This window comes from Saimiri boliviensis, chromosome 5, assembly GCF_048565385.1.
Source record: "Saimiri boliviensis isolate mSaiBol1 chromosome 5, mSaiBol1.pri, whole genome shotgun sequence".
NCBI lineage: Eukaryota > Metazoa > Chordata > Mammalia > Primates > Cebidae > Saimiri > Saimiri boliviensis.
This window is the reverse complement of record NC_133453.1, coordinates 127,334,771-127,358,775: the sequence shown is the minus strand read 5'-3', so window position 1 is coordinate 127,358,775 and position 24,005 is coordinate 127,334,771.

Below are 24,005 nucleotides of genomic sequence, written 5' to 3'. Positions count from 1 at the left end.
CAAATCTGAGTCCTGGCTTTGTCGTTCAGTAACCATATGACATTTAGCTTCCTAATCTGCAAAATGGGGAAAATAAAAGTTCTTACCCCATAGAGTTGCTGTGAGGATTAATCGAGTTAATTGGGCAAAGAACTAACCCCAGGGCCGATGCATAATAAATACTCAATTAAATGTTAGTCATGATCAATAACGATGAGCAGGCAGCCCAGTGGGTCAGGGAGGGACCAGCCAGCCATTCCGACCCATGGGGGCACATTCCTCTTTTCTCCAGTGGCACCTGCCACGATCTATTGCAGCTGGTGAATAGTCCTGGTTTGAAATCTTCTTTGGGGGAAAAGCAAAATGTAAAAGGACAGAATGTGTCATCACGGTAGGGACCTTCCTTTAAGTACAGTCACGTAGGGAATGAGACGGAACCCATGGAACTCGCCACAAAGCACTTCCGATGTATGGAACATGTGTCCTGCTGTGCTGGGCACTGAAGGTAAATGCCGTCAACTCTGCCCTTCAGCTTGGTGGCCTTCTCAGTACCTAAAACAGGACAATAAGAAAAAAAGCTTCCTTTCTCCTTCCCTCCCTAGGTAGGGAGCTCCTTGATGGCAGGGATTCTACTTTTTGGTGTAAGCTTTTTATTGTTAGGTAACGTGCATGGAGAACAGTGGGCAGATCACAAGTATGCAGCTTTATGAGTTTTCACAAAGCGAACACACCTGTGTAATCAGTACCCAGATCATGAGAAAGACCATTGTCAGCTGACTCAGAGGACTGCCACCCCACGTCATGCCTTAGTCATTAAGTTCCCCCAAAGGTAATCCCCATCCTGTTTTATGCATTTTTTTTTAAACTTTGAACTGAGTATAACATTAGCAGTGAATAAAGGATGCTCAGTGAAAGTGTGCGGCTGGAAGGAAGGGTGGGGCAGGGATGCACAGGGGCTCAGCTCCGTTCTGCTCCTCATGCAGCCTCACCTCCATCTGCGCCATGTGCTAAAGGAAGCTGCAATGCTCCCCATCGTCCCTGGCCCCTGCACATGGATCTGTCCTGATTCTGCCCTCTCAATAGTGAATCTTCCATTCCTGTTCTCTTCCTGCCTCTGTCTTGGTGCTGTTGCAATGCTCTGTCTTTCCCTACGATATCTGCTAGATTTTCTCATGCCCACGAACTGGAATTAGAAAAGGTAATTCATTTCAATATTCTGGGCATTCAGCAGTTTGCCCAATATGGTTCTACGAAGATGACATATTCAATAGCAACATGGCCTGTTTCCAAGGAGCTTGCACCATCATTGGGAAGAAAACACATAAATGTGAAAATTAAACAGTTCAGGGAGGGTGGGAGGAGGGAGAGGAGCAGAAAAGGTAACTGTTGGGTACTGGGCTTAATACCTGGAAGATGAAAGAATCTGTACCACAAACCTCTGTGGCACACGTTTGCCTATGTAACAAACCTTCACATGTAACCCAAAACCTCAAATAAAAGTTAAAAAATAAGGCCGGGTGCGGTGGCTCACGCCTGTAATCCCAGCACTTTGGGAGGCCGAGGTGGGTGGATCACGAGGTCAAGAGATCGAGACCATCCTGGTCAACATGGTGAAACCCCATCTCTACTAAAAATACAAAAAATTAGCTGGGCATGGTGGCACATGCCTGTAATCCCAGCTACTCAGGAGGCTGAGGCAGAATTGCCTGAACCTGGGAGGCGGAGGTTGCAGGGAGCCGAGATCGCGCCATTGCACTCCAGCCTGGGTAACGGGTAACGAGCAAAACTCCGTCTAAAAAAAAAAAAGAAATAGCAATATGGTACAAGTGAAAAGTATACCACCTATGGGCCCAGAAGGTAAGAAAGAGTGAGAAGGTAGTGAGCCATAGATGATACAAACACCACAGAGAAGTGTGTCACATCTTTTATCACTAATCTGTAACAGTCAAAGCAAGAACAACCATCTGATGTGGTTTTGAATTGAAGAAAGACAGAAGTACTAAAATCAAGAGGACTCACCTCATTTCTGGCAGAAAGAGAACAATAACAACAAAATCTTCACCTAGGGGCAAGACTAGGAAATCGAAGAATACCATATACTAAAAAAAGGATTAAAAAAATTTTCAAGAGTCAACATGAGTCACTTGCAAAAACAAAAATAAGAACGGAATCATATTTTCCACAAATGAAAATGGTTGTTAGAAGGCCGTGGAACTAGGTTCTCAATGTTCTGAGGAAAATTGATTTTGAACTTTGAATTTTATACCTAATGAAACTATTAGCCAAGAGAGAAGGTAAAATAAAAACAGTCTCAGGTATTCAAATAGTGGGAAATGTTATCTCCTGTGTACTATTTCTGAAGAATTTATTTAAGACTACGTTGCAGCAAAATTAGCAAAAAGCCAAGGAAAAGGATGATGTGAGATATAAGAAATAATACAAAGCAACCCGTGAATGCGAAGACAATAAATCCCAGAATAATGGTTGTACTGAAAGCTGAGGAAACAATTTTTCTCTAATCAGAATTAAGTGGGCTCCAGAGCAATGCCTCCAAAAGGAGAATAGAGAGGAATTCAATCAATAGGTAGAAAAAAATAACTGTTAGAAGAAAACACAGATATCTTTTTTCAAGACAGAAAAGATTCTATTTTCAAGAAAAACAAAATATACAAGAAATTTGTGGCCTTACCACAAGGCAGTTCCTTCAAGCCCCCTGTAAAATATACCTAGAGTTTTACCTCTTACCACTTGCCCAGGTAGGGATCTAGTTCAAACAACCGCTGCTTCTTACTTGGGAGGCTGGGATTGGCTCTTCTCTAGGAGTTTCTGCTCCTCCCCTTGCCCATCTGGCTTCACACAGTGGTCATGTTGACTGTGCTCAAACCAACCCATAGTTCTCATCTCAAATAGGGTAAATGCTGGTCTTTACAATGTTGTCAAGGCCCCATTTGAGCTGGGCTCTCGCTCCCTCTCTGACGTCTTCGTCTCTTCTGCAGCTTTCCATTGCTCCAGCCAGAATGGCTGCCTTGCTTCAGCTGCTGCAACAACTTAGCCAAGGTCATGCTTCTACTTGGCAGCCTTTAGGCAATGATGGAACATGGGATGGGGACTCAGGTCTGGCCACTTCTGCCCCATGCAGGGCTACTGTTGTCAGTCTTCTGCAGAGCTCCCCATTGGGTGGGCAGAGGTTTTGTGAGCCCTGCATGGCAGTTTGAGGCTTTCCCTCTCCAGTCCTGCTGGTCTTACTCCTCCTCTAGCCCCCAATAAATAGCTGCTTCTTGGTGGAACTGAAAAGACAGAGCCCAGCTACATATGAATGCCCTGTTTTAGGTATAAATCATCATAAGCCCTCGTGGTGCACTCACATCACAAGTTGTCATCGAAAGTATTTGGTCAGTGCTGGTTGGACATTGGTGAGGTACCTCCACCCCTGTGTCACCTTCGGAGAGAATAATCTCTCAATGGAGGAAGGAAGGATGGTTTCGGGCACCAGTACATCACCTTTGGGAAGAAAAAATAAAAAGATACCATGAGAACAGGAAGGGTCTCCATTCTTTTCTTAGCTATTATTTTTTAATTTGTTAACTTCCAGAGAAGCAAGGGGCCATCTATCATGTATGTACAGCATATCCTGGTTTGCAAACTATGTCCACATCTACTCCTTCCTGATTTCCCTGTCAACCCCATCATTTTAACCCACACTTCACTGACAAGAACACGGAAGTTCACACAGGTGTGTCATCTGCAAAAATTCCAGAGTTAGTGAGGGTGGAAGCAGGAGTTGCACACCCATGATCTCATCTGGGTCTCACAGAGACTTGAATGCAATTAAAATCATTTTTTTTTTAAGAAAAAAAATTTTTGTCTGGGCACAGTGGCTCACTCCTGTAATCCCAGCACTTTGGGAGGCTGAGGCGGGCAGATCACAAGGTCAAGAGATCGAGACCATCCTGGCCACCATGGTGAAACCCCATCTCTAAAATTAGTTGGGCGTGGTGGCACGCACCTGTAGTCCCAGCTACCTGGGAGGCTGAGGCAGGAGAATACCTGGAACTCAGGAGGTGGAGGTTGCAGTGAGCCAAGATCATGCCACTGCACTCTAGCCTGGCAACACAGGGAGACTCTGTCTCAAAAAAAAGAAAAACATTTTTTTTTTAAAAATAGTTACAGGTTCATGGCAAAATTGAGAAAAGCATGAGCTATCCTGTATGTTCTGTCCTCCCATGCTCAACCTCCCTCATTAACAGCATCCCCCACCAGAGTGCTAGGCTTGTTACAACTGATGAACCGACATTGACACTTTCTAATCATTCGAAGTTCATAGTTTGTATTAGAGTTAACTTTTGGTGATGTAAATTCTATGGGTTCGGATAAATGTATAACGACATGTATCCATTATTGTATTACGAAGAGTAGTCTCACTGCCCTAAAACTCCTCTGTGGACAACCTAGCTATCCCTCCTCTGCCCCAACCCATGGCAGCCACTGATCTTTTCGTTTTGAGATGGAGTCTCACTCTGTCTTCCGGACTGGGGTTCAGTAACACAATCTCAGCTGATTGCAATGTTTGCCTTCTGGGTTCAAGCGATTCTCTTGCCTCAGCCTCCGGAGTAGCTGGGACTATAAGCATGTGCCACCACACCCAGCTAATTTTTGTATTTTTAGTACAGGTGGGGTTTCACCATGTTGGCCAGGCCAGCCTTGAACTCCTGGTCTCAGGTGATCTGCCGGCCTCAGCCTCCCAAAGTGCTGAGATTACAGGCGTGAGCCACAGCGTCTGGTCTGATCTTTTTATTGTCTCCATAGTTTTGTCTTTTTCAGAATGTTGGCTACTTGGAAACTTACAATACATGGCCTTTTCAGATGGGCTTCTTTCACTTAGTAATATGCCTTTAAATTTCCTCCATGTGTCTTTTTCCTGGCTTTGCATGGCCTGGTAGCACTGAGAAATAAACAATTGTCAGGATATACCAAAGTTTATTTATCCAGTCACCTATGAAGGACATCATGGTCGCTTCCAAGTTTGGTAGTTATGAATAAAGCTGCTAGAGATATCTGTATGCAGTCTTTGTGTGGCTCTCAGCTTTCCAGTTAGGGAATTTTTAATCATTCATACTTCATAAAGGAGAGCATGTGGCTCAGAGATGCTCAGGGACCTGTGCCAGGTGGCATAGCTTAGACTCCCCTCCAAGACCTGGTGTCTGTGCTGGTGTATGGTCCTGCCGTTCCGATAGTGATGCTGTCAGTTCTCGCACTAACAAATAGTAATTAATGAGCAATTGTCAGAGTAAGGGTCTGCTACTTTGGAGAAAAACAGAAGCCATTAAAGAGTAGATTCAGCACAGTCGTGGACTTTGTTTCATAATGTTTATTTTCCATTCATATGGCACTCAGCATGCCTCATATATTTTTAATGAGAACATTCTATTAATGCCAATGGGATTGATTTTTAAGGAAGCATTAGGAGCGGTAAAACGTGCCTCCCGTGCAGTATTGACTAAGATCCATTATCCTACTGCATTCATTCTGACCTTATCATTAGCTGACAAAGAGAAATAGGACATTAGTGTGTTTATAAAAACCTGTCTCTGAGAAGGGGCAAAGGCTGGAGCCCACTGTGGCTGTGAGCACGTGCCTCTCCTGAATGGCCTTGCATAAAGAGCCAGCCACGGAGTCGGTCCTCCTGCACAGAGGGAGGCATTTCAGGAGCTGCTTGGCCTCCACCTGCCCCTCCCCTGTACTCCCCAGGCTCAGCGTCCTACCAGCCGCAAGTCATCAAGGGCCCACACAGCCCACAGCAGAAGGCTATGAACAGGCTCCAGCTCCAGATACTCTTGGTGCCTCAATTTCTTCCCCTGTGAAATGGGGATAATTATCATACCTAACTCATATTAGTTCTTGGGAGGATTAAATGAGTTTATGCGAAACATTTACAGTGGTACCTGGCATATAATTTGAGCTACGGAAGTGTTAGCTTTTATTATTGTTGTTGCTGTTTTTAAACTATAAGAAGGAAAGCATCATTAAATTTATCAGAAGCGTGGTTCCAACTCTCCATGTAGGTCCTTGGGTGTCGATGAAGAGATCATGACAGATTATTTTCAGGAATGGAAGTTTATAATAAGATAGAGAAAATTTCCTTGCCAGGAGTCTGTGGACTGCCTCTGTTTGTTCAGGAGTATAACTGATAACTTCAGCTTGTGAAGGGTGTGACCCAGGGGTCAACAGCCTTAAGTCTCAAAATGCTGTTGCTAACCACCTTTTACGTTTGCTGGGTCTTTTACCTGTACGGCCTATCTTGCTTTCGAGCCTTTATGGGCTTGAGTGTATAAGTCCTGGACAGAGCTGAGTTGTCCTGGATATGAAAGTCTGAGGAATGTGAGATTCTGATAATAGGCAGATGTCAGCAAGTTGGTGTTTCATGGTAGGCTGAGATGGGAGAGAGAAATCAAAGTAATAGCCACTAAACACTGACAGTAATAAGGCCAAGGAGGGATGTGACAGAAAACTCAATGTGGGATTCTGAGTAGCTTGGAGCAGGACTCAGGACATGGGTTCTTTCCTCTGTCCTGCCCAAGAGCTCTTCAGGAGAACTGCAAAGTTCATGGAGAGTTCAATATTTGTCTTCAAGAGCAATCAAAGAGATGCAAGTGAAAAGAATGACAAACAGTACTATGCTATTAAAAAAGTAAAAATAATGGCATCATTGTGATAAAATAATTTCTCCAATATTGCTCATGTCAAGGTTATCTGGGGTAATCCTTTGGATAAATAATTGACAATCTATATTAAGGCCATAAAGCATGTATATCCTTGAATGTTAATCCTTCTTCTGGGAATTTATCCCAAGGAAATAATTTAGAAGAAAAAAATGCTTAGTTATGGAAGATGTCAAATGTTGATTGCAGAATTAACTTTAATAGGAAATAAAGGAAAAGATCAAATCTTGGAAAAATGGTCACATAAAGAATTTTATAACCAGTCCATGGAGACCTAGTTATTAAAATGGTAATTTTAAAGCAAAATAGAAAATGCTTATGATATAAAATTAACTATGGAAAAACAGGACACACAGTGATATTTACAGATGGCTCCTGAGTTACAGTGGTTCAACTTTGTAATTTTTTGACCTTAGTATGGAGTGAAACTGATAACTTATTCAGTAGAAACCTATTACACTTCTTTGATGAAGATGGGCAGGGCAGCAAGCTCAGCTCCCAGATAGCCATGCTGTTTTCATTTATGATCATTTTCAACGTATGGGAGTTTATCACAGTACAACCCACTGAAAGTTGAAGAATGTCTATACACCTTAAAAAGCACGTAAGCCATGCTTGCATATAGACAGGGATGAGATAAGAATACAAATGAATGAAGCAAGCTGATGTGCTGAAGGGTGACATCGTGTCTCTGAACAGTTCAATTTTTCAAATCCTTTATTCTTGTTAAAGTACCATAGGTATTCTATCTTCCTTTCTCAGCAAGGAGCTGGGGCAAGGTAGGGGGCCCAGGCACCTTGGAACGCTTGGCTAGGAGTGAGATTATGCAAAAATTCCTGGACGTGGAACGAGAGGCATCTGAGATCTGCAGGCTGGGTCAGTTTGGTTGCGAGGAGAGGGTAGCTCTGCAGGGTCGGTTTAGGAATTTAGACAAGATGGAGCACAACTGACAGGATTCTCATAGGAAGAGAGATGGATGGGAATTTTTGGAGGCACCCATCTTTGGAGAGAGAACCAAGCAGGACAAAGTCAGAGAGGACTCTATGGTGTTAAGTTCTGGGATCATCCCAACTGGCTTTTTAGGAGGCTGGTGACCTGTTTAGCAGCTTTTTTTTTTTTAAACAGAAAAAGCAATATTTTTTTATTGCATTTTAGGTTTTGGGGTACATGTGAAGAACATGCAAAATTGTTGCATAGGTACACACATGGCAGTGTGATTTGCTGCCTTCCTCCCCATCACCTATATCTGGCATTTCTCCCCATGTTATCTCTCCCCAACTCCCCACCCACCGCTATCCCTCCCCTAGTTCCCCCCAACAGACCCCAGTGTGTAGTGCTCCCCTCCCTGTGTCCATGTGTTCTCATTGTTCAACACCTTCCTATGAGTGAGAACATGTGGTGTTTGATTTTCTGTTCTTGTGTCAGTTTGCTGAGAGTGATGGTTTCCAGTTTCATCCATGTCCCTACAAAGGACACGAACTCATTGTTTTTGATGGCTCCATAATATTCCATGGTGTATATGTGCCACATTTTCCCTGGCCAGTCTATCATCGATGGGCATTTGGGTTGGTTCCAGGTCTTTGCTATTGTAAACAGTGCTGCACTGAACATTCGTGTGCACGTTTAGCAGCTTTATCAAGGCGGAAGTTGAGTTCCCCTAATAACCGTTTGATTTGAGTTCTTCCTCACTGTATAGATACTACAGTCGCCCATGGCATTGCTAAGAGCCAGGAATCCCTCTACCATGTACTCTGATTCCTAGTTCTGGGCTGCTAGAGCAGATCACCAGAAAAAGTGGATAGTGCATTGTCCACGCAAAGGGCAGGATGTAAACATGGGGATTATTTGGCAGAGACAACTGGAGTCAAAGGTTATTGGGCTGATGATGCCTACGTTACAGCAAGAGTATTTGGGAAAAGGTGCAAAAGGATACGAGAGGAGCAACGGATCTTTTCGGAGTCATTTTCACACGTTCAGAGAAGAGCAGCTGCCATGTTGCCCAGACAAGTTGACCCTGACTTCCTTCCCTCTTTCCATCTCTTATCCGGACCGATGCTTGCCTTTAGAGCAGGGGTTCTCAATTGAGAGCGATTCACCTTAAGGGGACATTTGGCAATGTCTGGAGACATTTTTTGATTGTCACAAGCAGAAGGGGGTGCCATAGGCATTACCTAGTGGGTAGAGGCCAGGGATGCTGCCAAACAACGTGCTGGGCATAGGACAGGACTCCACGACAAAGAGTTATTCAGCCCAGAATGTCAAGAGTGTCCAGGTTGAGGAACCTTGCTTTAGATCCAACCTTGTTACTGGAATGCTCTATACCATGGCCAAGAGGAAATAAAGATAATAATGATGGTGGTGATGGTGGTGGTGGTGTCCCCTACTTACAAAGCATTCACAATTATTTATATGCTTTTGCATACATTAACTTACCAGCTCCTTCCAATCCATATAGGAATTATGACTCCTACTACTCCTCTTTTTGAAGTAAGAAAGTCTATGTTAGGAGAGGGCAGTAATCTGTTGAAGGTCACACAGCCAATATTAGGCAGAGCTGAGGTTAGAAACATTGTTGGGGAGAGATAGCATGGGGAGAAACACCAGATATAGGTGAAGGGGAGGAAGGCAGCAAATCACACTGCCACGTGTGTACCTATGCAACAATCTTGCATGTTCTTCACATGGAACCCAAAACCTCAAATGCAATAATAAATAAATAAATAAATAAATAAATAAATAAATAAAAGAAACATTGTTGTCTCATGACTTCTAACTGTGCTTTCTCCCACTACACTCTATGGAACTCTGTGGACAGGAAAAAAAAAAGAAAAGCTAAATGATGCTCTCGGACTCTGAATCTGTCTGGGGCTTTACAATTAGTGGTGGAGCCAGAATTCCTCATTCCCGAATGAACAGAAACAAACACACCTAAGAAAGACTCACAGGGTATGTGGGATTGTAGCCGAGGTCATCAGGGGGTTGGGGATTTTGCTGCGTATCTAATTCTCCCAGGCGTTTTAGATCAAGTAGGAATCCCTGTGCACAGGGCAACACTCAGTAACTTTTTATCTCCAGCAGGAGACGTGCCAGTGTAACTATTGATAGCTGAAAGTTTTACAGATTTTTTTCCTCTGGGACTAAGTATGAAGTAAGTGTAAACTTGTTTGGTATTTTCATTATTTGTCAAAAAAAGCCCCAGAAAATAAAAAGTCTCAATTGCATCCCAAGCACGTAGGGTGGAACTGATATTTGCTAGTTTTCATGAAGCCCCGCATCCCCACCAAGCATGACCCCACCAAGCATGACCCTTAGCCAAGAACAATGTTGTTCCTTTCTTTAAGAGTGTCATGGGCAAGGGTTGGAAACCCAACTGATTAATAATCATTGGCTGGAATATAAAATTGGCATTGTAAAATTTGCAGCTATAGCATAATCAAGAATGGCATTCAAATGGCTATCCAAATGGCCAGATTAAGCCATCCAACGTTATAGAGATATAGCATAAAGGAATCCGAGTGAACAGTGGGACTCGGGGCCTGGGGAGGGCTGGCTCAGTGACCGAAGGCGAAAACGACCTGTGGTCCCCTGGGTGAGTAACATTCCTCTGAGCACCGGAGATTTGAGTAACATTCCTCAAAGCACCCAGATTTGTCAATCAGGGTTGGGCCATGCTATGAGTAACCACTTTCACCTGGAAGACATCAAAATGCTGCTTCTTATATCATGGTGAATGGGTACTAGACTTCCATAGAAGGTGAGGTCCAGGATGGGTCAAAGCTCTGGGGCTCCACCCACGTCAGAAACACCTAGAAGTCGAGACTCAAAGGCTGCTGGAAACACTCTTGACTTTTGTCCCCTCTGCTTGGCTTTGTTCTGTCAGAATGTCTTGGCTCACATGGCCAGAAACTCCTGCACCTCATGGCTCAGAATTTTGCCACCAGAGAGGGGCTGATTCTCCTTAACCAGATCCACTGAGGAAAAATCCAAGGAGTAGACCCTAATTAGTCATATGAGTCTCATGCCCACTCTCTGGGCAACCTGCTGTGGTCAAGGAGGTGCCAGGATAGGATGTTCCCTCCAGAAGAACAAGAACCAAACTTAGAGCAGTTACTGTTCCAAGTACTCATATTAACTCACTGACTCCTCGTCCTAGCACTGTGAGGTACCCCATGAGGTCGGCACTCTTACAATCAGCCCTGTTCTAGGAATGAGAAAACGGAGGCACAGAGAGATCCAGGGACTTGTTCAAAAGCACACAGCTAGTAAATTATGGTGCTGAGATTCGTGGGGATCAGCCCCACTGGTGGCAAAGTTGTGAAATGTGAGGTGCAGGAGACTCTGGCAGTGGGGCCAAGTGGTTCTGAGGGAACAAAGACGTCCAACATTACGGAGACATAACACAGAGGAATCTGAGTGAGAAGTGGGAGTTGGGGCCTGGGGAGGACTGGCTCAGGGACACTTAGGGAATGACTGATGGTGCCCTGGGTGAGTAAGGCTCCTCTGAGCACTGTGGATGAGGGTACTCCATCAGGGTTGGGTCATGCTGTGAGTAACATGTTTCAATGGGGCCATTTTCACTTGAACACAAATCAGACAATTTTGATCCAAAGTTGTGCTTTTAACCACGATTCCTCACCACCTCTCACTGCATGTTAAGAGGGAGAGGGAGAAAGGCTGCCCCAAAAAAGGGGGCATATTGTTCCCAGAAAGAAGGGGTAGGTGAGCAGAGAAAGCAAGAGAGATTCACTACCCATTCCTCAGTTTTATTATCTGTAGTATGGGACGGCATTGACTCCATGTCCTTGTGGTGCAGGTGAAATGAGCAAAGACGCAGAAGGGGCAGTGTGTCTGGGGCAGCTCCCACCGTCAGGGCAGTGGTAACTGCGTGATCAGTGTTTGTTTTCATTTTATTCTCTCATAGTGTTTGAAGAGTCCCTTCAAAAACTCTAGGCGTCTGCACTAAAGGGAAAGGAGAGAGATCTGTGTCCGGTAAAAACAAGGGAAACCACATTCTTTGGGGGCCCATTTGAAGGTGGCAGCAGGAATGGAGGAGCAGAGACCCTCGGGAGGAGATGAGATGCAGGAGGGGCATCTGGGCTCTGGGGCTGGTTCACTGCTCCTGTGCAAAAGCCCACCTTTGAATGCTGCAACCTTGGGGGCCCTGTGTTTTGTCATAATGAGGAAACTGGGAGCTCTCGGAAGGGCATCAAGGGTTTCCCGTGACTGTACAGTTGGCATTGCTTCAGTACCCGGCCTGCACTGAAGCAGGCCCCGGGTCAGACGTGAATAGGTTTGTTTGAAGGTGAACCAGTGAAAGTGAAAAAGTGGAAGTCGGCTTCCAGCTTCTGGGAAGAAGGGAGATTTGAACAGCCTGGAGCCCACAGGCATCCTGGAGGAGCGCCCATGGCTTTTCCGATAATTGGCACAGTGAGCAACTTCTGCTTATTCAGGCCCAGAGGCCTGGGAGGGTGGGAGTAGAGAGTGGGGTGAGGGTGGTGTGTGGAAGAAAACGTAGGGGGAAGCAGGTATGCCACTGATGGACAATATCCAGGTTCTTGGCATCTTGAACAAAGACTAGGACAAAATGCACATTCAAAGCAAGGAAAGAAAGAAGCAACAAAAGCAGAGATTTATTGACAACGAAAGTACACTTCACTGGGTGGAACCCATGGGAGCATAGGGGCTCAAGAGCCTGGTTATGGAGTTTTCTGGGGTTGAAATACCCTCCAGAGGCTTCTCATTGGTTACTTGGTGTACACCCTATGCAAATGAACTGTTGGGCTGCAATCAATCTGATTGGTGGTGAGAAGCCACCAATCCGAGGCTGAAGTTACAAAGGTTACACCCTGTGCAAGCTCTGACTGGTTGCAGAAAGCAACCAATCAGACTTACTCCCAGTTTTCCATCTTCGGTGCAGAAACGGGTGGGGTGCTTTTGTCACTTAGGTGTGGAAAGTTGCGGTTTTCCTTTTGATTTAGTTCTAGGAAGTCACAGTGAATCAGCCTTAGATTTTCTGCATCCAGACTCTATTCTCTTGCCTCAGGTGGACTTGTGAATCTGACACTCCGGTTAGGCGTCTACTTCCTGTTTTCTGTGGTTTGTTCTCTTTCTGACCTGTAGGTCCATCCTGACTTTGTCCTCTCTGGGCTTCCCATCCACAGGACATTTCTAGTAAGAAGCAAGATCTTTGAGTAGAGCTCCACAGCCATGGCTACTTACTGTAAGCAAAGCCTGATTTATAGACTGCTTCCAAAACCCATATATCCATCCTTATCCAAGCACACTCAACCTTGTACCAGCATCAGGCTGCATTTCTGCACAGACTTCACCCTACCCAGGAGGCTCCAGACCCTGCATATCACAGGGATGAAAGTTATTTTTGATTCAAGTTGTGAAAAGGAAGAAGGGAGAGAAGTTTAACATTCCTGCCAGAATTCTCTGTAAGATCAAATTCCTGCTTAAAAAAAAAAAAAAAAGAGTGGGACTCACTCCAGCTAAACAATAAATCATGAAATGGCCATGTTAATTGCTCTCGAAAAGGAGGCACTAAAATTCACTTTGATGTGAAGTTAATAGAACGTAGTCTTGTTTATATTTCCTTTCCATAGATCAAAGGGAACCTCCAGCCTTAGCCTCTTCTGACATTTGCATGTCTCCTTTCATACAAGAAGACTCCGCATCAGATATCCATTTCCTCAGGATATTTTAGGTAGGAATTAAAGAGATATTAGGGGAATTGGCTTTTTTTACATTTTAAAGTGTGTAATGAATGATTGAAGAAAAGCACATCCTTTGTTCACATATTCCAAATAGCCGGTGAAGGCTCATAATTACTGGGGAGGAAGCTGGGAAGATGGCAGCTCACCTAATCCCCGATTACATTAAACGATGCCACCCTCCTCTCCTTACAAGCTTAAGTACACTGGCCCTCGCTGCCAGGTTCAGGTCAGAAGGAGTGCGGGTCTACCCACGGAGAAGTAAGGCTTTGATTTTGTGATAGGCTTTCCTTGATGTAGTCCTGCTGACGATAAACATCAATTAAGCAGCTACTGTGTGATAGGAACTGCGTGAGGTATAGGGAGAGTGAAGATGAATTAGGCTCCATCCCTACCCTCAAGGAATTCACTGTCTTGGGTCCAAAATAGCCGATTAATTACAACGCCGCTTTACAGAGACTTAATCATATTTGCGCAGAGTTCTAGAGGAGCATGGATTCTGCCTTGAGGATCAGAGAAGCTGGGTCTCGAAGGCTGAGTACACGTTCTAAGATGAAAGAAATGGAGAGGGGACTCAGGTGCGGCTGAGAGGGCTTATGAAGCAAGAGGTCTCAGAGAGTGGAGGACATTTTGGGGGAGCAGAGAGTGGTCACATGGCCATAGCCATGTGACCCTCGTAAGGCACATTGGGCAGGGGTAGTCAAGGACTATGTTAACTTCTCTTCCCGGGTCCACAAGGGGTGTGGTTTCAAAGGCAAGAACTTCCCAGCCACCATGCCTCCATCCACCTTCCCATCTGCGAACCTGGAGTTCTTTGTCCAACTTTCCCATGCGTGGCCTAGGTAAAATTCCGGGTGAGCTCCCTTTGTTCAGAAAGCCCGCCAAAAGCCCTGGATGGGAGGGCTCTATTGTGGGCCAAGCAGCCAATTCAATATCCGAGTTAAAGATCAATCACTCCAGAGCAAGTCTGAAAGATCTCCTCTCACTGGAGGAGATCATGAATGGGGCGGGAATAACTTCAAAGTTAAAAGCCCTCTGCCCCTTACCTGTGCGGACTCCTCCTCCAGATCCCCTCCCGTGGCCACGTGGCAGCTCTCTTTCCCTCCTTAGCTGTGTGGATTTCCCTCTCTGGGATCCCCTCCCACAACAGCATGGGTGCTCTCTCTACCTCTCTCTCTGCCTCATAAAACGTTCTCTGCAAACTCTTTGGGTCCGTGACATTTATACGAACAGTAAGCGCATCACACCTCCACGGCCTCTTCCCCAGCACCTGGGACAGGAGAGGCCAAGAATCTGGGACACCCGGTTACAGTAGGGGAGGCAGCTGGTGGGTTTAGAATTCAGTAAGAAGAGAAAAAAAAGGATTCAGAAGCCCTTGCTCAAGGGTTACGTTCTTTTTTTCATGAGAATAAAGGTTCATCTAAGAATTTGAGAAGGGAAGTGCTTGAAGTCCGTGATCATGTGTGCATTTTAAAAAATAGTCATGGTATTAGTACAGAGATCAGCTTGGAAATGAGTGGGACTCTTTAGAGACAACAGTCTAGATACTGAGTCAAAAGAACTTCGAAATGGTAACAGAACCAAGAATGGAGATGAACAGTCTGATTCTAGAAATATCTTGAAGTTGTTTGGGGGAAGCAGAGGTTTTTTAGTGATAATAAAATCTTCAGCTTAGCTTACTTCGATGTTACTGAGCAATGGACGATCAAATCGGACAGCCCCCAGAATCACAGTAGATTCACAGAGACTCTGGGTGTGCCTTGTGGTCAGAACAAATTGATAGAAAAAAAGGTAAAGTGACATACAGGAATCAGAAGTGAGGAAGAGAAACTGTGTTCAAACACTCAGGAGTCCACGAGTGGTTGAAGTATGGCCCCTGGGATTGGCCAACACTCAGCTAATGTTACGGGTGCAGAGTATTAAGTCAGGTCTTTGATTGTCTATTAAGCTAGGTTACAGTTCATCCACAAGGACTCAAATAGGGAAGTATGGAGTCTCTCTCAGGCTATATTTAGTTTGTTTAACATTAGAAATCCTGAGTGTAATAACTAGGTTTACCACTTAACTGGCTGATTGATAGTGGGTAAGACAATCTCTCTAAGATTACGTTTTCTTGAGCTCTAAAATACGGATAATAATAATAATAGTCATTTCATACATTGAGGATTGTGCAGGGGCCATGAGAAGACACTGCATAAATCACCAAGTGTAGGATGCTCTAAAGGCCAAGGATCACTGCTGCTTCTGTGCCCAGGCCTTATCAGCTCCTCTAGTCAGTGACTGAGCTGGGCAGGGGTACTAAGGCAGGCCCATTAACAGGAGACTCAGAATTCCTTTAACATCTGACTTTGGCTTCCAGATTCTCTACGGGCCTTGGTGAGCCTCTTTTAGACTGTCTAGTGCATGGGATGATTCCATCTAACCTTCTCTTCCTCTCTCCTTCACTGGTGTAACTCAGGCCATGGTCTCCCAACCTTACCTGGCTCCCAGTCCCATTTTCTCTCACAGGTGGCTTTCCTAAAAAAAAATCCTTGCACATTAATTGCTTCAGCATCTACCTCAAAAAGGACCTGGACAAATCCTTTTAGACTGAGAAAGTGATTTGTAAACCTTAAACTTTATTTATAGTGATCCAAATATTCATCCAAATGATAAAATATATCCATAACATAGAATATTACTGAGCCGTAGAAACAGAATGAAGTACTGATACATGCTATAACATGGATGAACCTTGAAAACATGACAAGGTCTCATGTTATGTGAAAGAAATCAAGGCCAAACAACCACGTCTTGCATTATTCTAATTATGTGAAATATTCTTAATAGGCAAATCTATAGGGAAAGAAACTAGATTACTGATTGCCAGGGGCTGGGGGTTAGGTGGGGTGCTGGAAATAGGGAGCGACTCTATATGGGTATTAAGTTTGCTTTTGGGGACTGGAAGTTTACTGTTTGTTTGAGTTCTGGACCTGCACAGTGGTGATGATTGTGCAAGACTGTAAGTGTACTTTACTCACTGATGTGTATACTTTAAGATGACTAAAATAGAACATTTTATGTTTGTGCATGTTACAACACTAAAAATATCTTTATGAGGGTATTAGGCATATACTTACTACAAATATAGTTCTTTACCAGCTATGCATGCTCACCTCCCAGTTGTGCCTCAACCCTTTCTTCCCTCCTTTCTTTTCCCTGCTGATCCATTGAAAAAACTCTTTTGCTAAATCGCCAAATCCACCAGACACTCCTCAGCACTTATCTTACTTCAGTTCTCTGCTGCCTTTGACACTGCTAATGCCTCCTTGTCTCTTATTTTCCGTGTGTCATCCTTTGTTCTTGTTTTCTTCCTTTTTCTGTACATCCTTAGGGGTATCCGGGGGTTTTGTCCATGATCCTCTTCTTTCTCAATCTGTTTTCGAGAAACTTGCAAAATTACAACTCAGCCTAACGTGCCTGTCCAAATTCCAGACCTGAAGAGATCCAGCCTCCTCCTGGATCCCTTGATGTCAACATGTCTGGAACAGAACTCACGTGGGTCTCTTTCTGGGCTTCTTATCTTGGTAAATGTCACCACCAAATCTCCAGGCTTGAATCAAGAACCACTGGGCTTCACTTTTGACTCCTCCCTCCCTCTCAATGCCCAAATCTCATGGGTGGGGCAGGGGAAATAGGGAAATGCTTCCATTTCTGTTCTCACCAATGCTCCCCTGGACCACTGCAAAGCCTTCTGACAGGTCCTCGTGCTCCCTTTACCTCCTCTTTCCAAACATCCTGCTATCATTGCTAAAATAATTCGTCTAAAATGGAAATGTGACCATATTATTCCCTAGTTTAAACTCTTTTGGGGCCTCTGCATCACCTAGTCCAAGCATGGCCTTTACCTGCAGGAATCACATGCTTTGGCCTTTGTCCTCCTCTAGCGTGTCACTCCTTGCAGGTGGCCCCTTCTGGTCCAGTGGGTCTCCATTCGGTGTGTCTCCACCTGTGGATGATGCTTGAGCCTTCCTATCAGAGATTCGGGTCTGAAATGTGGCCCTAAACATTGCTGTTGTTGTTTGCAGTTCCCAGAGCTGCTAATATGCCTCCAGAGATGAGCACAACTGTGAATCTAGCCCTACATGTGAAAGGTATACAAGTGACAGTCCCCAAACCTACTGAGTAGAAGGAACCAGAGTAAGCAACTTTGATTATTTCCCACACTCTTATGATATTTTAAGGAAAGGGCTTTTCACTCAGCTATGCAGCAAACATTCCTGGAAACCTTGCCTGGGGTGTAAGGAAATGAGGGCTCTTGTACTGCCTAGCTACCTTGCTTTTACATGCTAGAGAGGAGATGGGTAGAGGCTTTCACTGCCGAAGTTGAGCAGATAGTTGCATGTTCTTCAAGAGCAATCGTGAGGGTGGGAGTGGGTGGAGGATGACCATCAAGAATGGTCTGTCTGCCTTCGGTTGCTTGAATTCCTATCTACCTGACGGTTTAATAGGGCTGCGGTAACAATAACAAAGACCACAAACTGAGTGGCTTCAACAACAGACAGTGCCTTACAGGCCTGGAGGCTGGACACCTGAGATCAAGGGCTGATTCCTTCTGAGGGCTGGGAGGGAAAATCTGTTCTCTGTTTCCTAGTTTCTCGTGGTTTGCTGGAACAGTCTTTGTTGTTTCTGAACTTCCGGATGCATCACCACCATCTCTGCCTTTTTGTTCACAAGATGTTTTCCTTGAGTGTGTTGGTATCCAAATTTCCCCTGTTTAGAAGTATACCAATCTTACTGGATTGGGGCCCAGCCTTTTCCAGTATGACCTCATCTTAACTAATTCCATTTGCAGTGCCCTGATTTCCAGGTTCTGGAAGTTAGGACTTCAACATGAATTCTGGGGGGAAGAGTTCCGCTGACAACACTAATAAGAGAGCGGCAGACCAGAGACTTAGCAGAATCATACCGAAAAAGGGGCAGCCACACATTCAAAACCGGAAGTGGGTCATCTCTCTTCTCTTGTTTGTCCAAAACAATTCAAACCAAAGAGAAGTGAGAGACGCCACCTTTGTAGATAAACCCCAAATCCCTAACCCCATAAATTCTGAAGTCATCTTAATTTCCTTTTAACCCCTCACATCCTGTTTCCATCTCAGATTCCAGTCGCTAATGAGCCATGCTTCTATTCAATGTTGTATATGCCTAGTTATTGGGTAGATGCATATTCTCATTTGATAGTAACTAGCTAAACCTGAAATGCTTTTCATGGGTGTGATATTTCATCATTCAAATCTGACTAATAAGACTAGCTCGACGAAATTGAGGCAACTGATGGTGTAGTGAAGGGGTGAAAAGAAAACACCACTGGGAATAGTGACACTGAAAAGTCAGTGACGTTAAGAACAAATGTCTAAGTTTCTTTCTCCACACCCTGCTAGCCAGCCCCTGTTTCTTTTTTCTCATTTCGTGCGGCAGGAAGAACTTTTACTGACATCATCCTGGTGCAGCGTTTTTCAGTCTTGACACTATGGACGTTTCAGGCTGAATGTTCGTCGTGGAGGCTGTCCTGTGCATTGCAGGCTGTTTAGTGGTGTCCTGGCCTCCACCCACTAGATGCCAAGAACGACTCCAGACGTTGCCAAATGTCCCCTGGAGGATAAAATCACCCCTGCACGACAACCACTGTCTTAGAATATATGAAAGCAACTTTGTCGCTCTAAAATATTTGTCCCTCTAAAATACTATGCAGATGTAAGGAATTATGTCATTTATTACTTCCAACAGCCGAGTCGTTTTTGTAGATGGGAAGATGGGGAGAGCCATTTAAATGACCCATTTCAGATCCCACTGCACTTCCGTCTTCGCCCGATGCTCATGAGATTACATTGCAGTCACCACAAGCTGGTATTCTTTTTTTTTTTTTATTGAACAGTTTTATTCTGTTTTAGAATAAAAACCTTGCTTTAATATTGTAAAGTACTGCAGGTATGCCATGCTGCCAGTTATTGTTGGGGCACAAAATGCCCCAGTCAGTATTCTAAAGGGTTTTAACCATTCTTTCAGATAGGAAAGGGTGTCGTCCCAAAGTCACCACCAGAGGACGTCTCTGAGAGTTAGCCGTGGTATTCCTGGGCTTGCTAGGACATGGAGCCCATGCTGGCTTTTCATCTAAATGCAGCTAGCACTGAGCTCACATATTTGCATATAGTTCTTACAGGACAATGCACCATGCACTTGCTTGCAGAGGAGACGCGTAGATATTCCCTAGTGTTTATTTTGGGTTAAATTCTCCGCAGGGCTGTGCGTAACTACTGAGAATTAGATCCTGATGTTTAAGTGGCATAAAATGCAATGTGTGAATGAGATATCTTCCCCCCACCCCTCCGCCACACACACACACACAAAATACATAGCTTTTCATGGTCACAAGGGCTAATCTGATTCTGGTTGCCACTGTGGAAGGCTTAGTTAATCTAATTAAACAAAGCTAGTGCCTCCTGATTTCCTAGTCCTGCTCTCCCTTCTCCATCAAGGGATGGCTTTAATGGCCCAACAAAGGGTTCAGCCTGGTGCACCATGAATTTGAGATAATGTCCCGCATTGGGTTAACTGAACTCTCCTGCCAGCAGAGCTGATGCCATCTGCCCATTTATCGACAGCCTTGTCAGCAGAAATCTGGAGTCTGAGGGTTGGCAGGCAGCCAACCTGCTTTCCACTGTCTCTCCAGTGTCTCGGTAACAGATGTTGTGCCTCATGCCTGGAGCTGCTGTTGGCAAATCGCTGCATGCTCATGTTATTTATCAGGGCGTGGAGGGAGGGCAGGAAGGGATACATGTTTTCCAGGAAGGAATTTGTATTCCTTTCCAGGTTCTTGGTTTGCAGATTAAAAAAAAAAAAAGCATTTGAAACTGACTTTTAAAAATGTGAAATAGTCAGCTTATTGTTCAACGCTGAAAAAGAAATCCTTCCAAACCATGTAGCTATTCCAGGTGCCAAATCACAAGTGACGGAGGTTATGTGGACTTGAAAGCTTGCCACAATTCCATCCCCTTAGGAGCTCCCTGGCCTTGGACGATGCCTCTTAATTGTATGGTCATACAAAAGAAACTGAGTTGGAAGCCTTTTTTTTTTTTTTTTTCCACAGATAATACCTCACTCATAGTGAGCTCTTACCCCTGATCAATGGATGTTAATCAGGGTGTTTATTGAATGAATAGAGTGAAGTGTGATTCAAGGAAGCACACGTGTATTGTATGTCCTTGATACAGGAAAATTTTTCCGGCAGTACCTTCATTTTTAAAGGAGAAAACAGAAAACAAGCGAGAATTTTTAGGAAATGAATTGCAGCCTCTATATGGAGCTTTGTACACGGGTCCCGACCAGCCATTCTACACTGAAGATCTCTATTTGGAAAGTCTTGTCAAAGCAGTTTTACAAAAGGATTTTTTCCCCTTAGGTGTAAGGCACTCAACCACTGGTTCTCGTGGGCTCCGTGTTTGTCCATTCAGCCATAACAAAGGGGATCTTGGATCAGGACAGAAAATAGCAAAGAGGGAATTATGCACACTAACCCCCAGGAAGGGGAATTATTTACCTGGGGAGGTGGGGAGAAGACAGGTGGTGCTGGTGGGGGGCGCTGGCAAGGGGTGGGGGGCATCTGGAGCTCCCTGAGCCGGGGAGTAGCACATGTGAGGTGTTTCCCTGTCGATGACTCCTCTTCGTGCCCATTGAAAAGGCAAAATTCCTGAGCGGGAATCAGAGAATTTGTTAGCGAAAAAAGTCCGGGAGAGGACCTCTCTGCACAGGGAATGGAGACTGTCCAAAGCCATCCAGGAAACAGCTTGGCACCTGGGAGGCACCAGGAGCCTCCCACCACTCCCAGATGTTCAGAGGTGACAGGTCAAGCACCAAAACTGTGCAGGCTGCTTTCTTGAGAAAGGTGTTCTCTGTATTCCTCGGAGATAAATGCCACTGTCTTTTAATGAGCTGGTCTCAAGCATAAATAAGACAATAAAAGCCTGATGCAAATGAGTGCAAACCACTATGATTGCAAGCCCCCAAACTCACCGGAGAACGCATAATTTACATTTTCAGTTCTAGTACTGATGAGGTAATATGGATCGCCACTTCTGGCATTTGTATTGTTCTTTGCAGTTTAAACGTTTCTTTTATATGCATTTTCTAACCCATTGGAAGCCTTTCTTCCTGGCGGATGTCCAGGCTACACTGCCCATTCTGGCACTTCGGGTTAAGACAGTGGCCTGGGTCAGTGTCCTCTCGTGCTAATAAGACCTAGGAGCGTGCTAGCTGCTGGATGTGAGTGACGCTGTGACCGAAGACTGAACTGTATGTCGGTGCCTGTGATCTGGGGGAGATGAGGTTTTGAGACGTGCACTGAGGAGTAGTCAGAGACGGCTGGAAACTGCAGGTGGGGTGCCCCTTTTACTTGACAAATGAGGACTTGGGCTCAGGACCAAAGTGGCTGCGGGACAATGTGGCCCTGTGCTTAAACCCAAACTGGGGCCCTTAGAACGCCTGAGGGTGAGGCGAGGGTGGGGGTGGGGAATGAACAGAAGGCGATCATTAACTGCAAAGGCACCAGCAGCACTGTAGGGGGTGGGGGAGTGCCATTTTTGCAGAGCAAGGGTGGGCATCTCTGCCAGGTAAGGAAGCACACAGCCCCCATTCATACACTTTTCGTCTGACCCCCAGACATCCACGGGGACCAAACAAGTGGTGAAATCTAAGAGGGCACATTTGCTGCTGCTGGTGGAATGAGCAGACGCCGGCAGGGCTAGGAACTGGGCCACGGTAGCTTGGTCCCGCCAGCCCCATCATGAGCTTTGGGAAAGGGCTTCCAGGATGACAGGCGATGCGGCTTCCAGGCCTGGGCCTCCTCCTTACCTTCCCCTCCCGGGAAGCTGAGCAGTGTGATTTCTGCCGCCTCCACCAACCGGAGCCTCCGCTGCCGCCTCTGCCTCCACTCCTGGGTCCCCGGCAGCTGGTGGGATGCCCATTTCTCTCTCTGCACTGGCGCAGGCTGCAAGGACCGACACAAAGGCCATTTGGAGCCTGTGAGCCTAAGAGAGCCAAGAACAGGAACTGCCATTTCATCAACGCCCCCTGGATGCCAGGCAGCCTCCCCTCCCGGGAGCTTCGCCCGGCCCTGCCAGGGCAAGATGCTGAGAGGCTGTCGGGCTCAGGGATGCTCAGTTGCGCGAAGCTGCCCGTCCCCCGCCTGGTGCGGAAGATGCCGCCCGCACCGAGCCCAGGCAGGCTTCTTCTCCACGCCGCCTCGGCCGGCTCCTTTGGACTTTGGCGTTTCTAGGAGCCGCTGCTAAGACGCTGCTTGGCAGGAAAAGAATGGCGAGCAGGTGTGGGGGTCGCAGCCTGCTCTCCCGGCCCGGGCTGCTGGCGAGCTAAGACCTGCAGGCGCAGAGTCACCAGCAGTTCGTTCTTTGTTCTGCACCCCCCACCCCCAGCCAAGCGGGGCTGCAGCCGCTCCTCTTTCTGCGCCTTAATACCTGCTCTGAGAAGCCGGAGTCGCCTGGCAGGAAGCCAACGCCCCCACTTCTCCTCCCTTTCCCCCCTGCTTCCCCTGCCTTAGCAGGAAGGGGCTGGGGCCATGACACCACTTCATTGCTGAAGGAAGGGGCATCTCTGCCAGTGGGCGCAGAACCCACACTTCATTCTTGGTGTTGAGTTGCCAACTAGCTCCCTGCAGGGGACATTGTCTCACCTGTATGCCAAACCTACAGCCTCTGGGGATCTGGCATTTAAAGCTAATGAGTGAAACAGGCCGGGTAGCTCATGCCTGTAATCTCAGCACTTTGGAAGGCCGAGGCGGGCCAATCACTTGAGGTCAGCTGTTCAAGAACAGCCTGGGCAACATGGTGAAACCCCTTCTCTACTAAAAATACAAAAAAAAAAAAAAAATTGTCTGGGTGTGTAATTACAGCTACTTGGGAGGCTCAGGCAGGATAAATTGCTTGAACCTAGGAGGTGGAGGTTGCAGTGCGCTGAGATTGTGCCACTCCACTCCAGCCTGGTGACAGAGCAAGACTCCATCTCAAACAAAACAAACCCCCAAATCACTGGAGAACACATTGCAAGTCCCCAGACTCACTGGAGAACGCATAATTTACCTTTTCAGTTCTAGTACTGATGAGGTAATATTATGGATCACCACTTCTGGCATTTGTATTGTGCTTTGCAGTTTAAACGTTTCTTTCATATGCATTTTCTTACCCATTGGAAACCTTTCTTCCAAAACAAAACAAAAATCAAATGAGTGAAACAGTCCGAGTGCAAGAAGATTTGGAGCCATAGGGACTCCAATGACCGTCTCATTGGAAAGGTGCCCGATGGCTCAGGCCCCAGGGGCCTAGTATTGCCTGTCTTCCAAATTGTCAAGAAAAGCTAGACATTCTAATTTTTGTGTACAATTATTATTATTTTTTTTTACATATTGGCAACAAATTCCATTTCTTTAAACCATTATGTTGGTTAAGAAAACCACCTCTGCAAGGTGTCTGGGGTCCAAGGACCGTCAGTGTGTGATTTCCACCCTAAATTTGTGAGTGTAGATCCATAAACCCCATTTTTCATC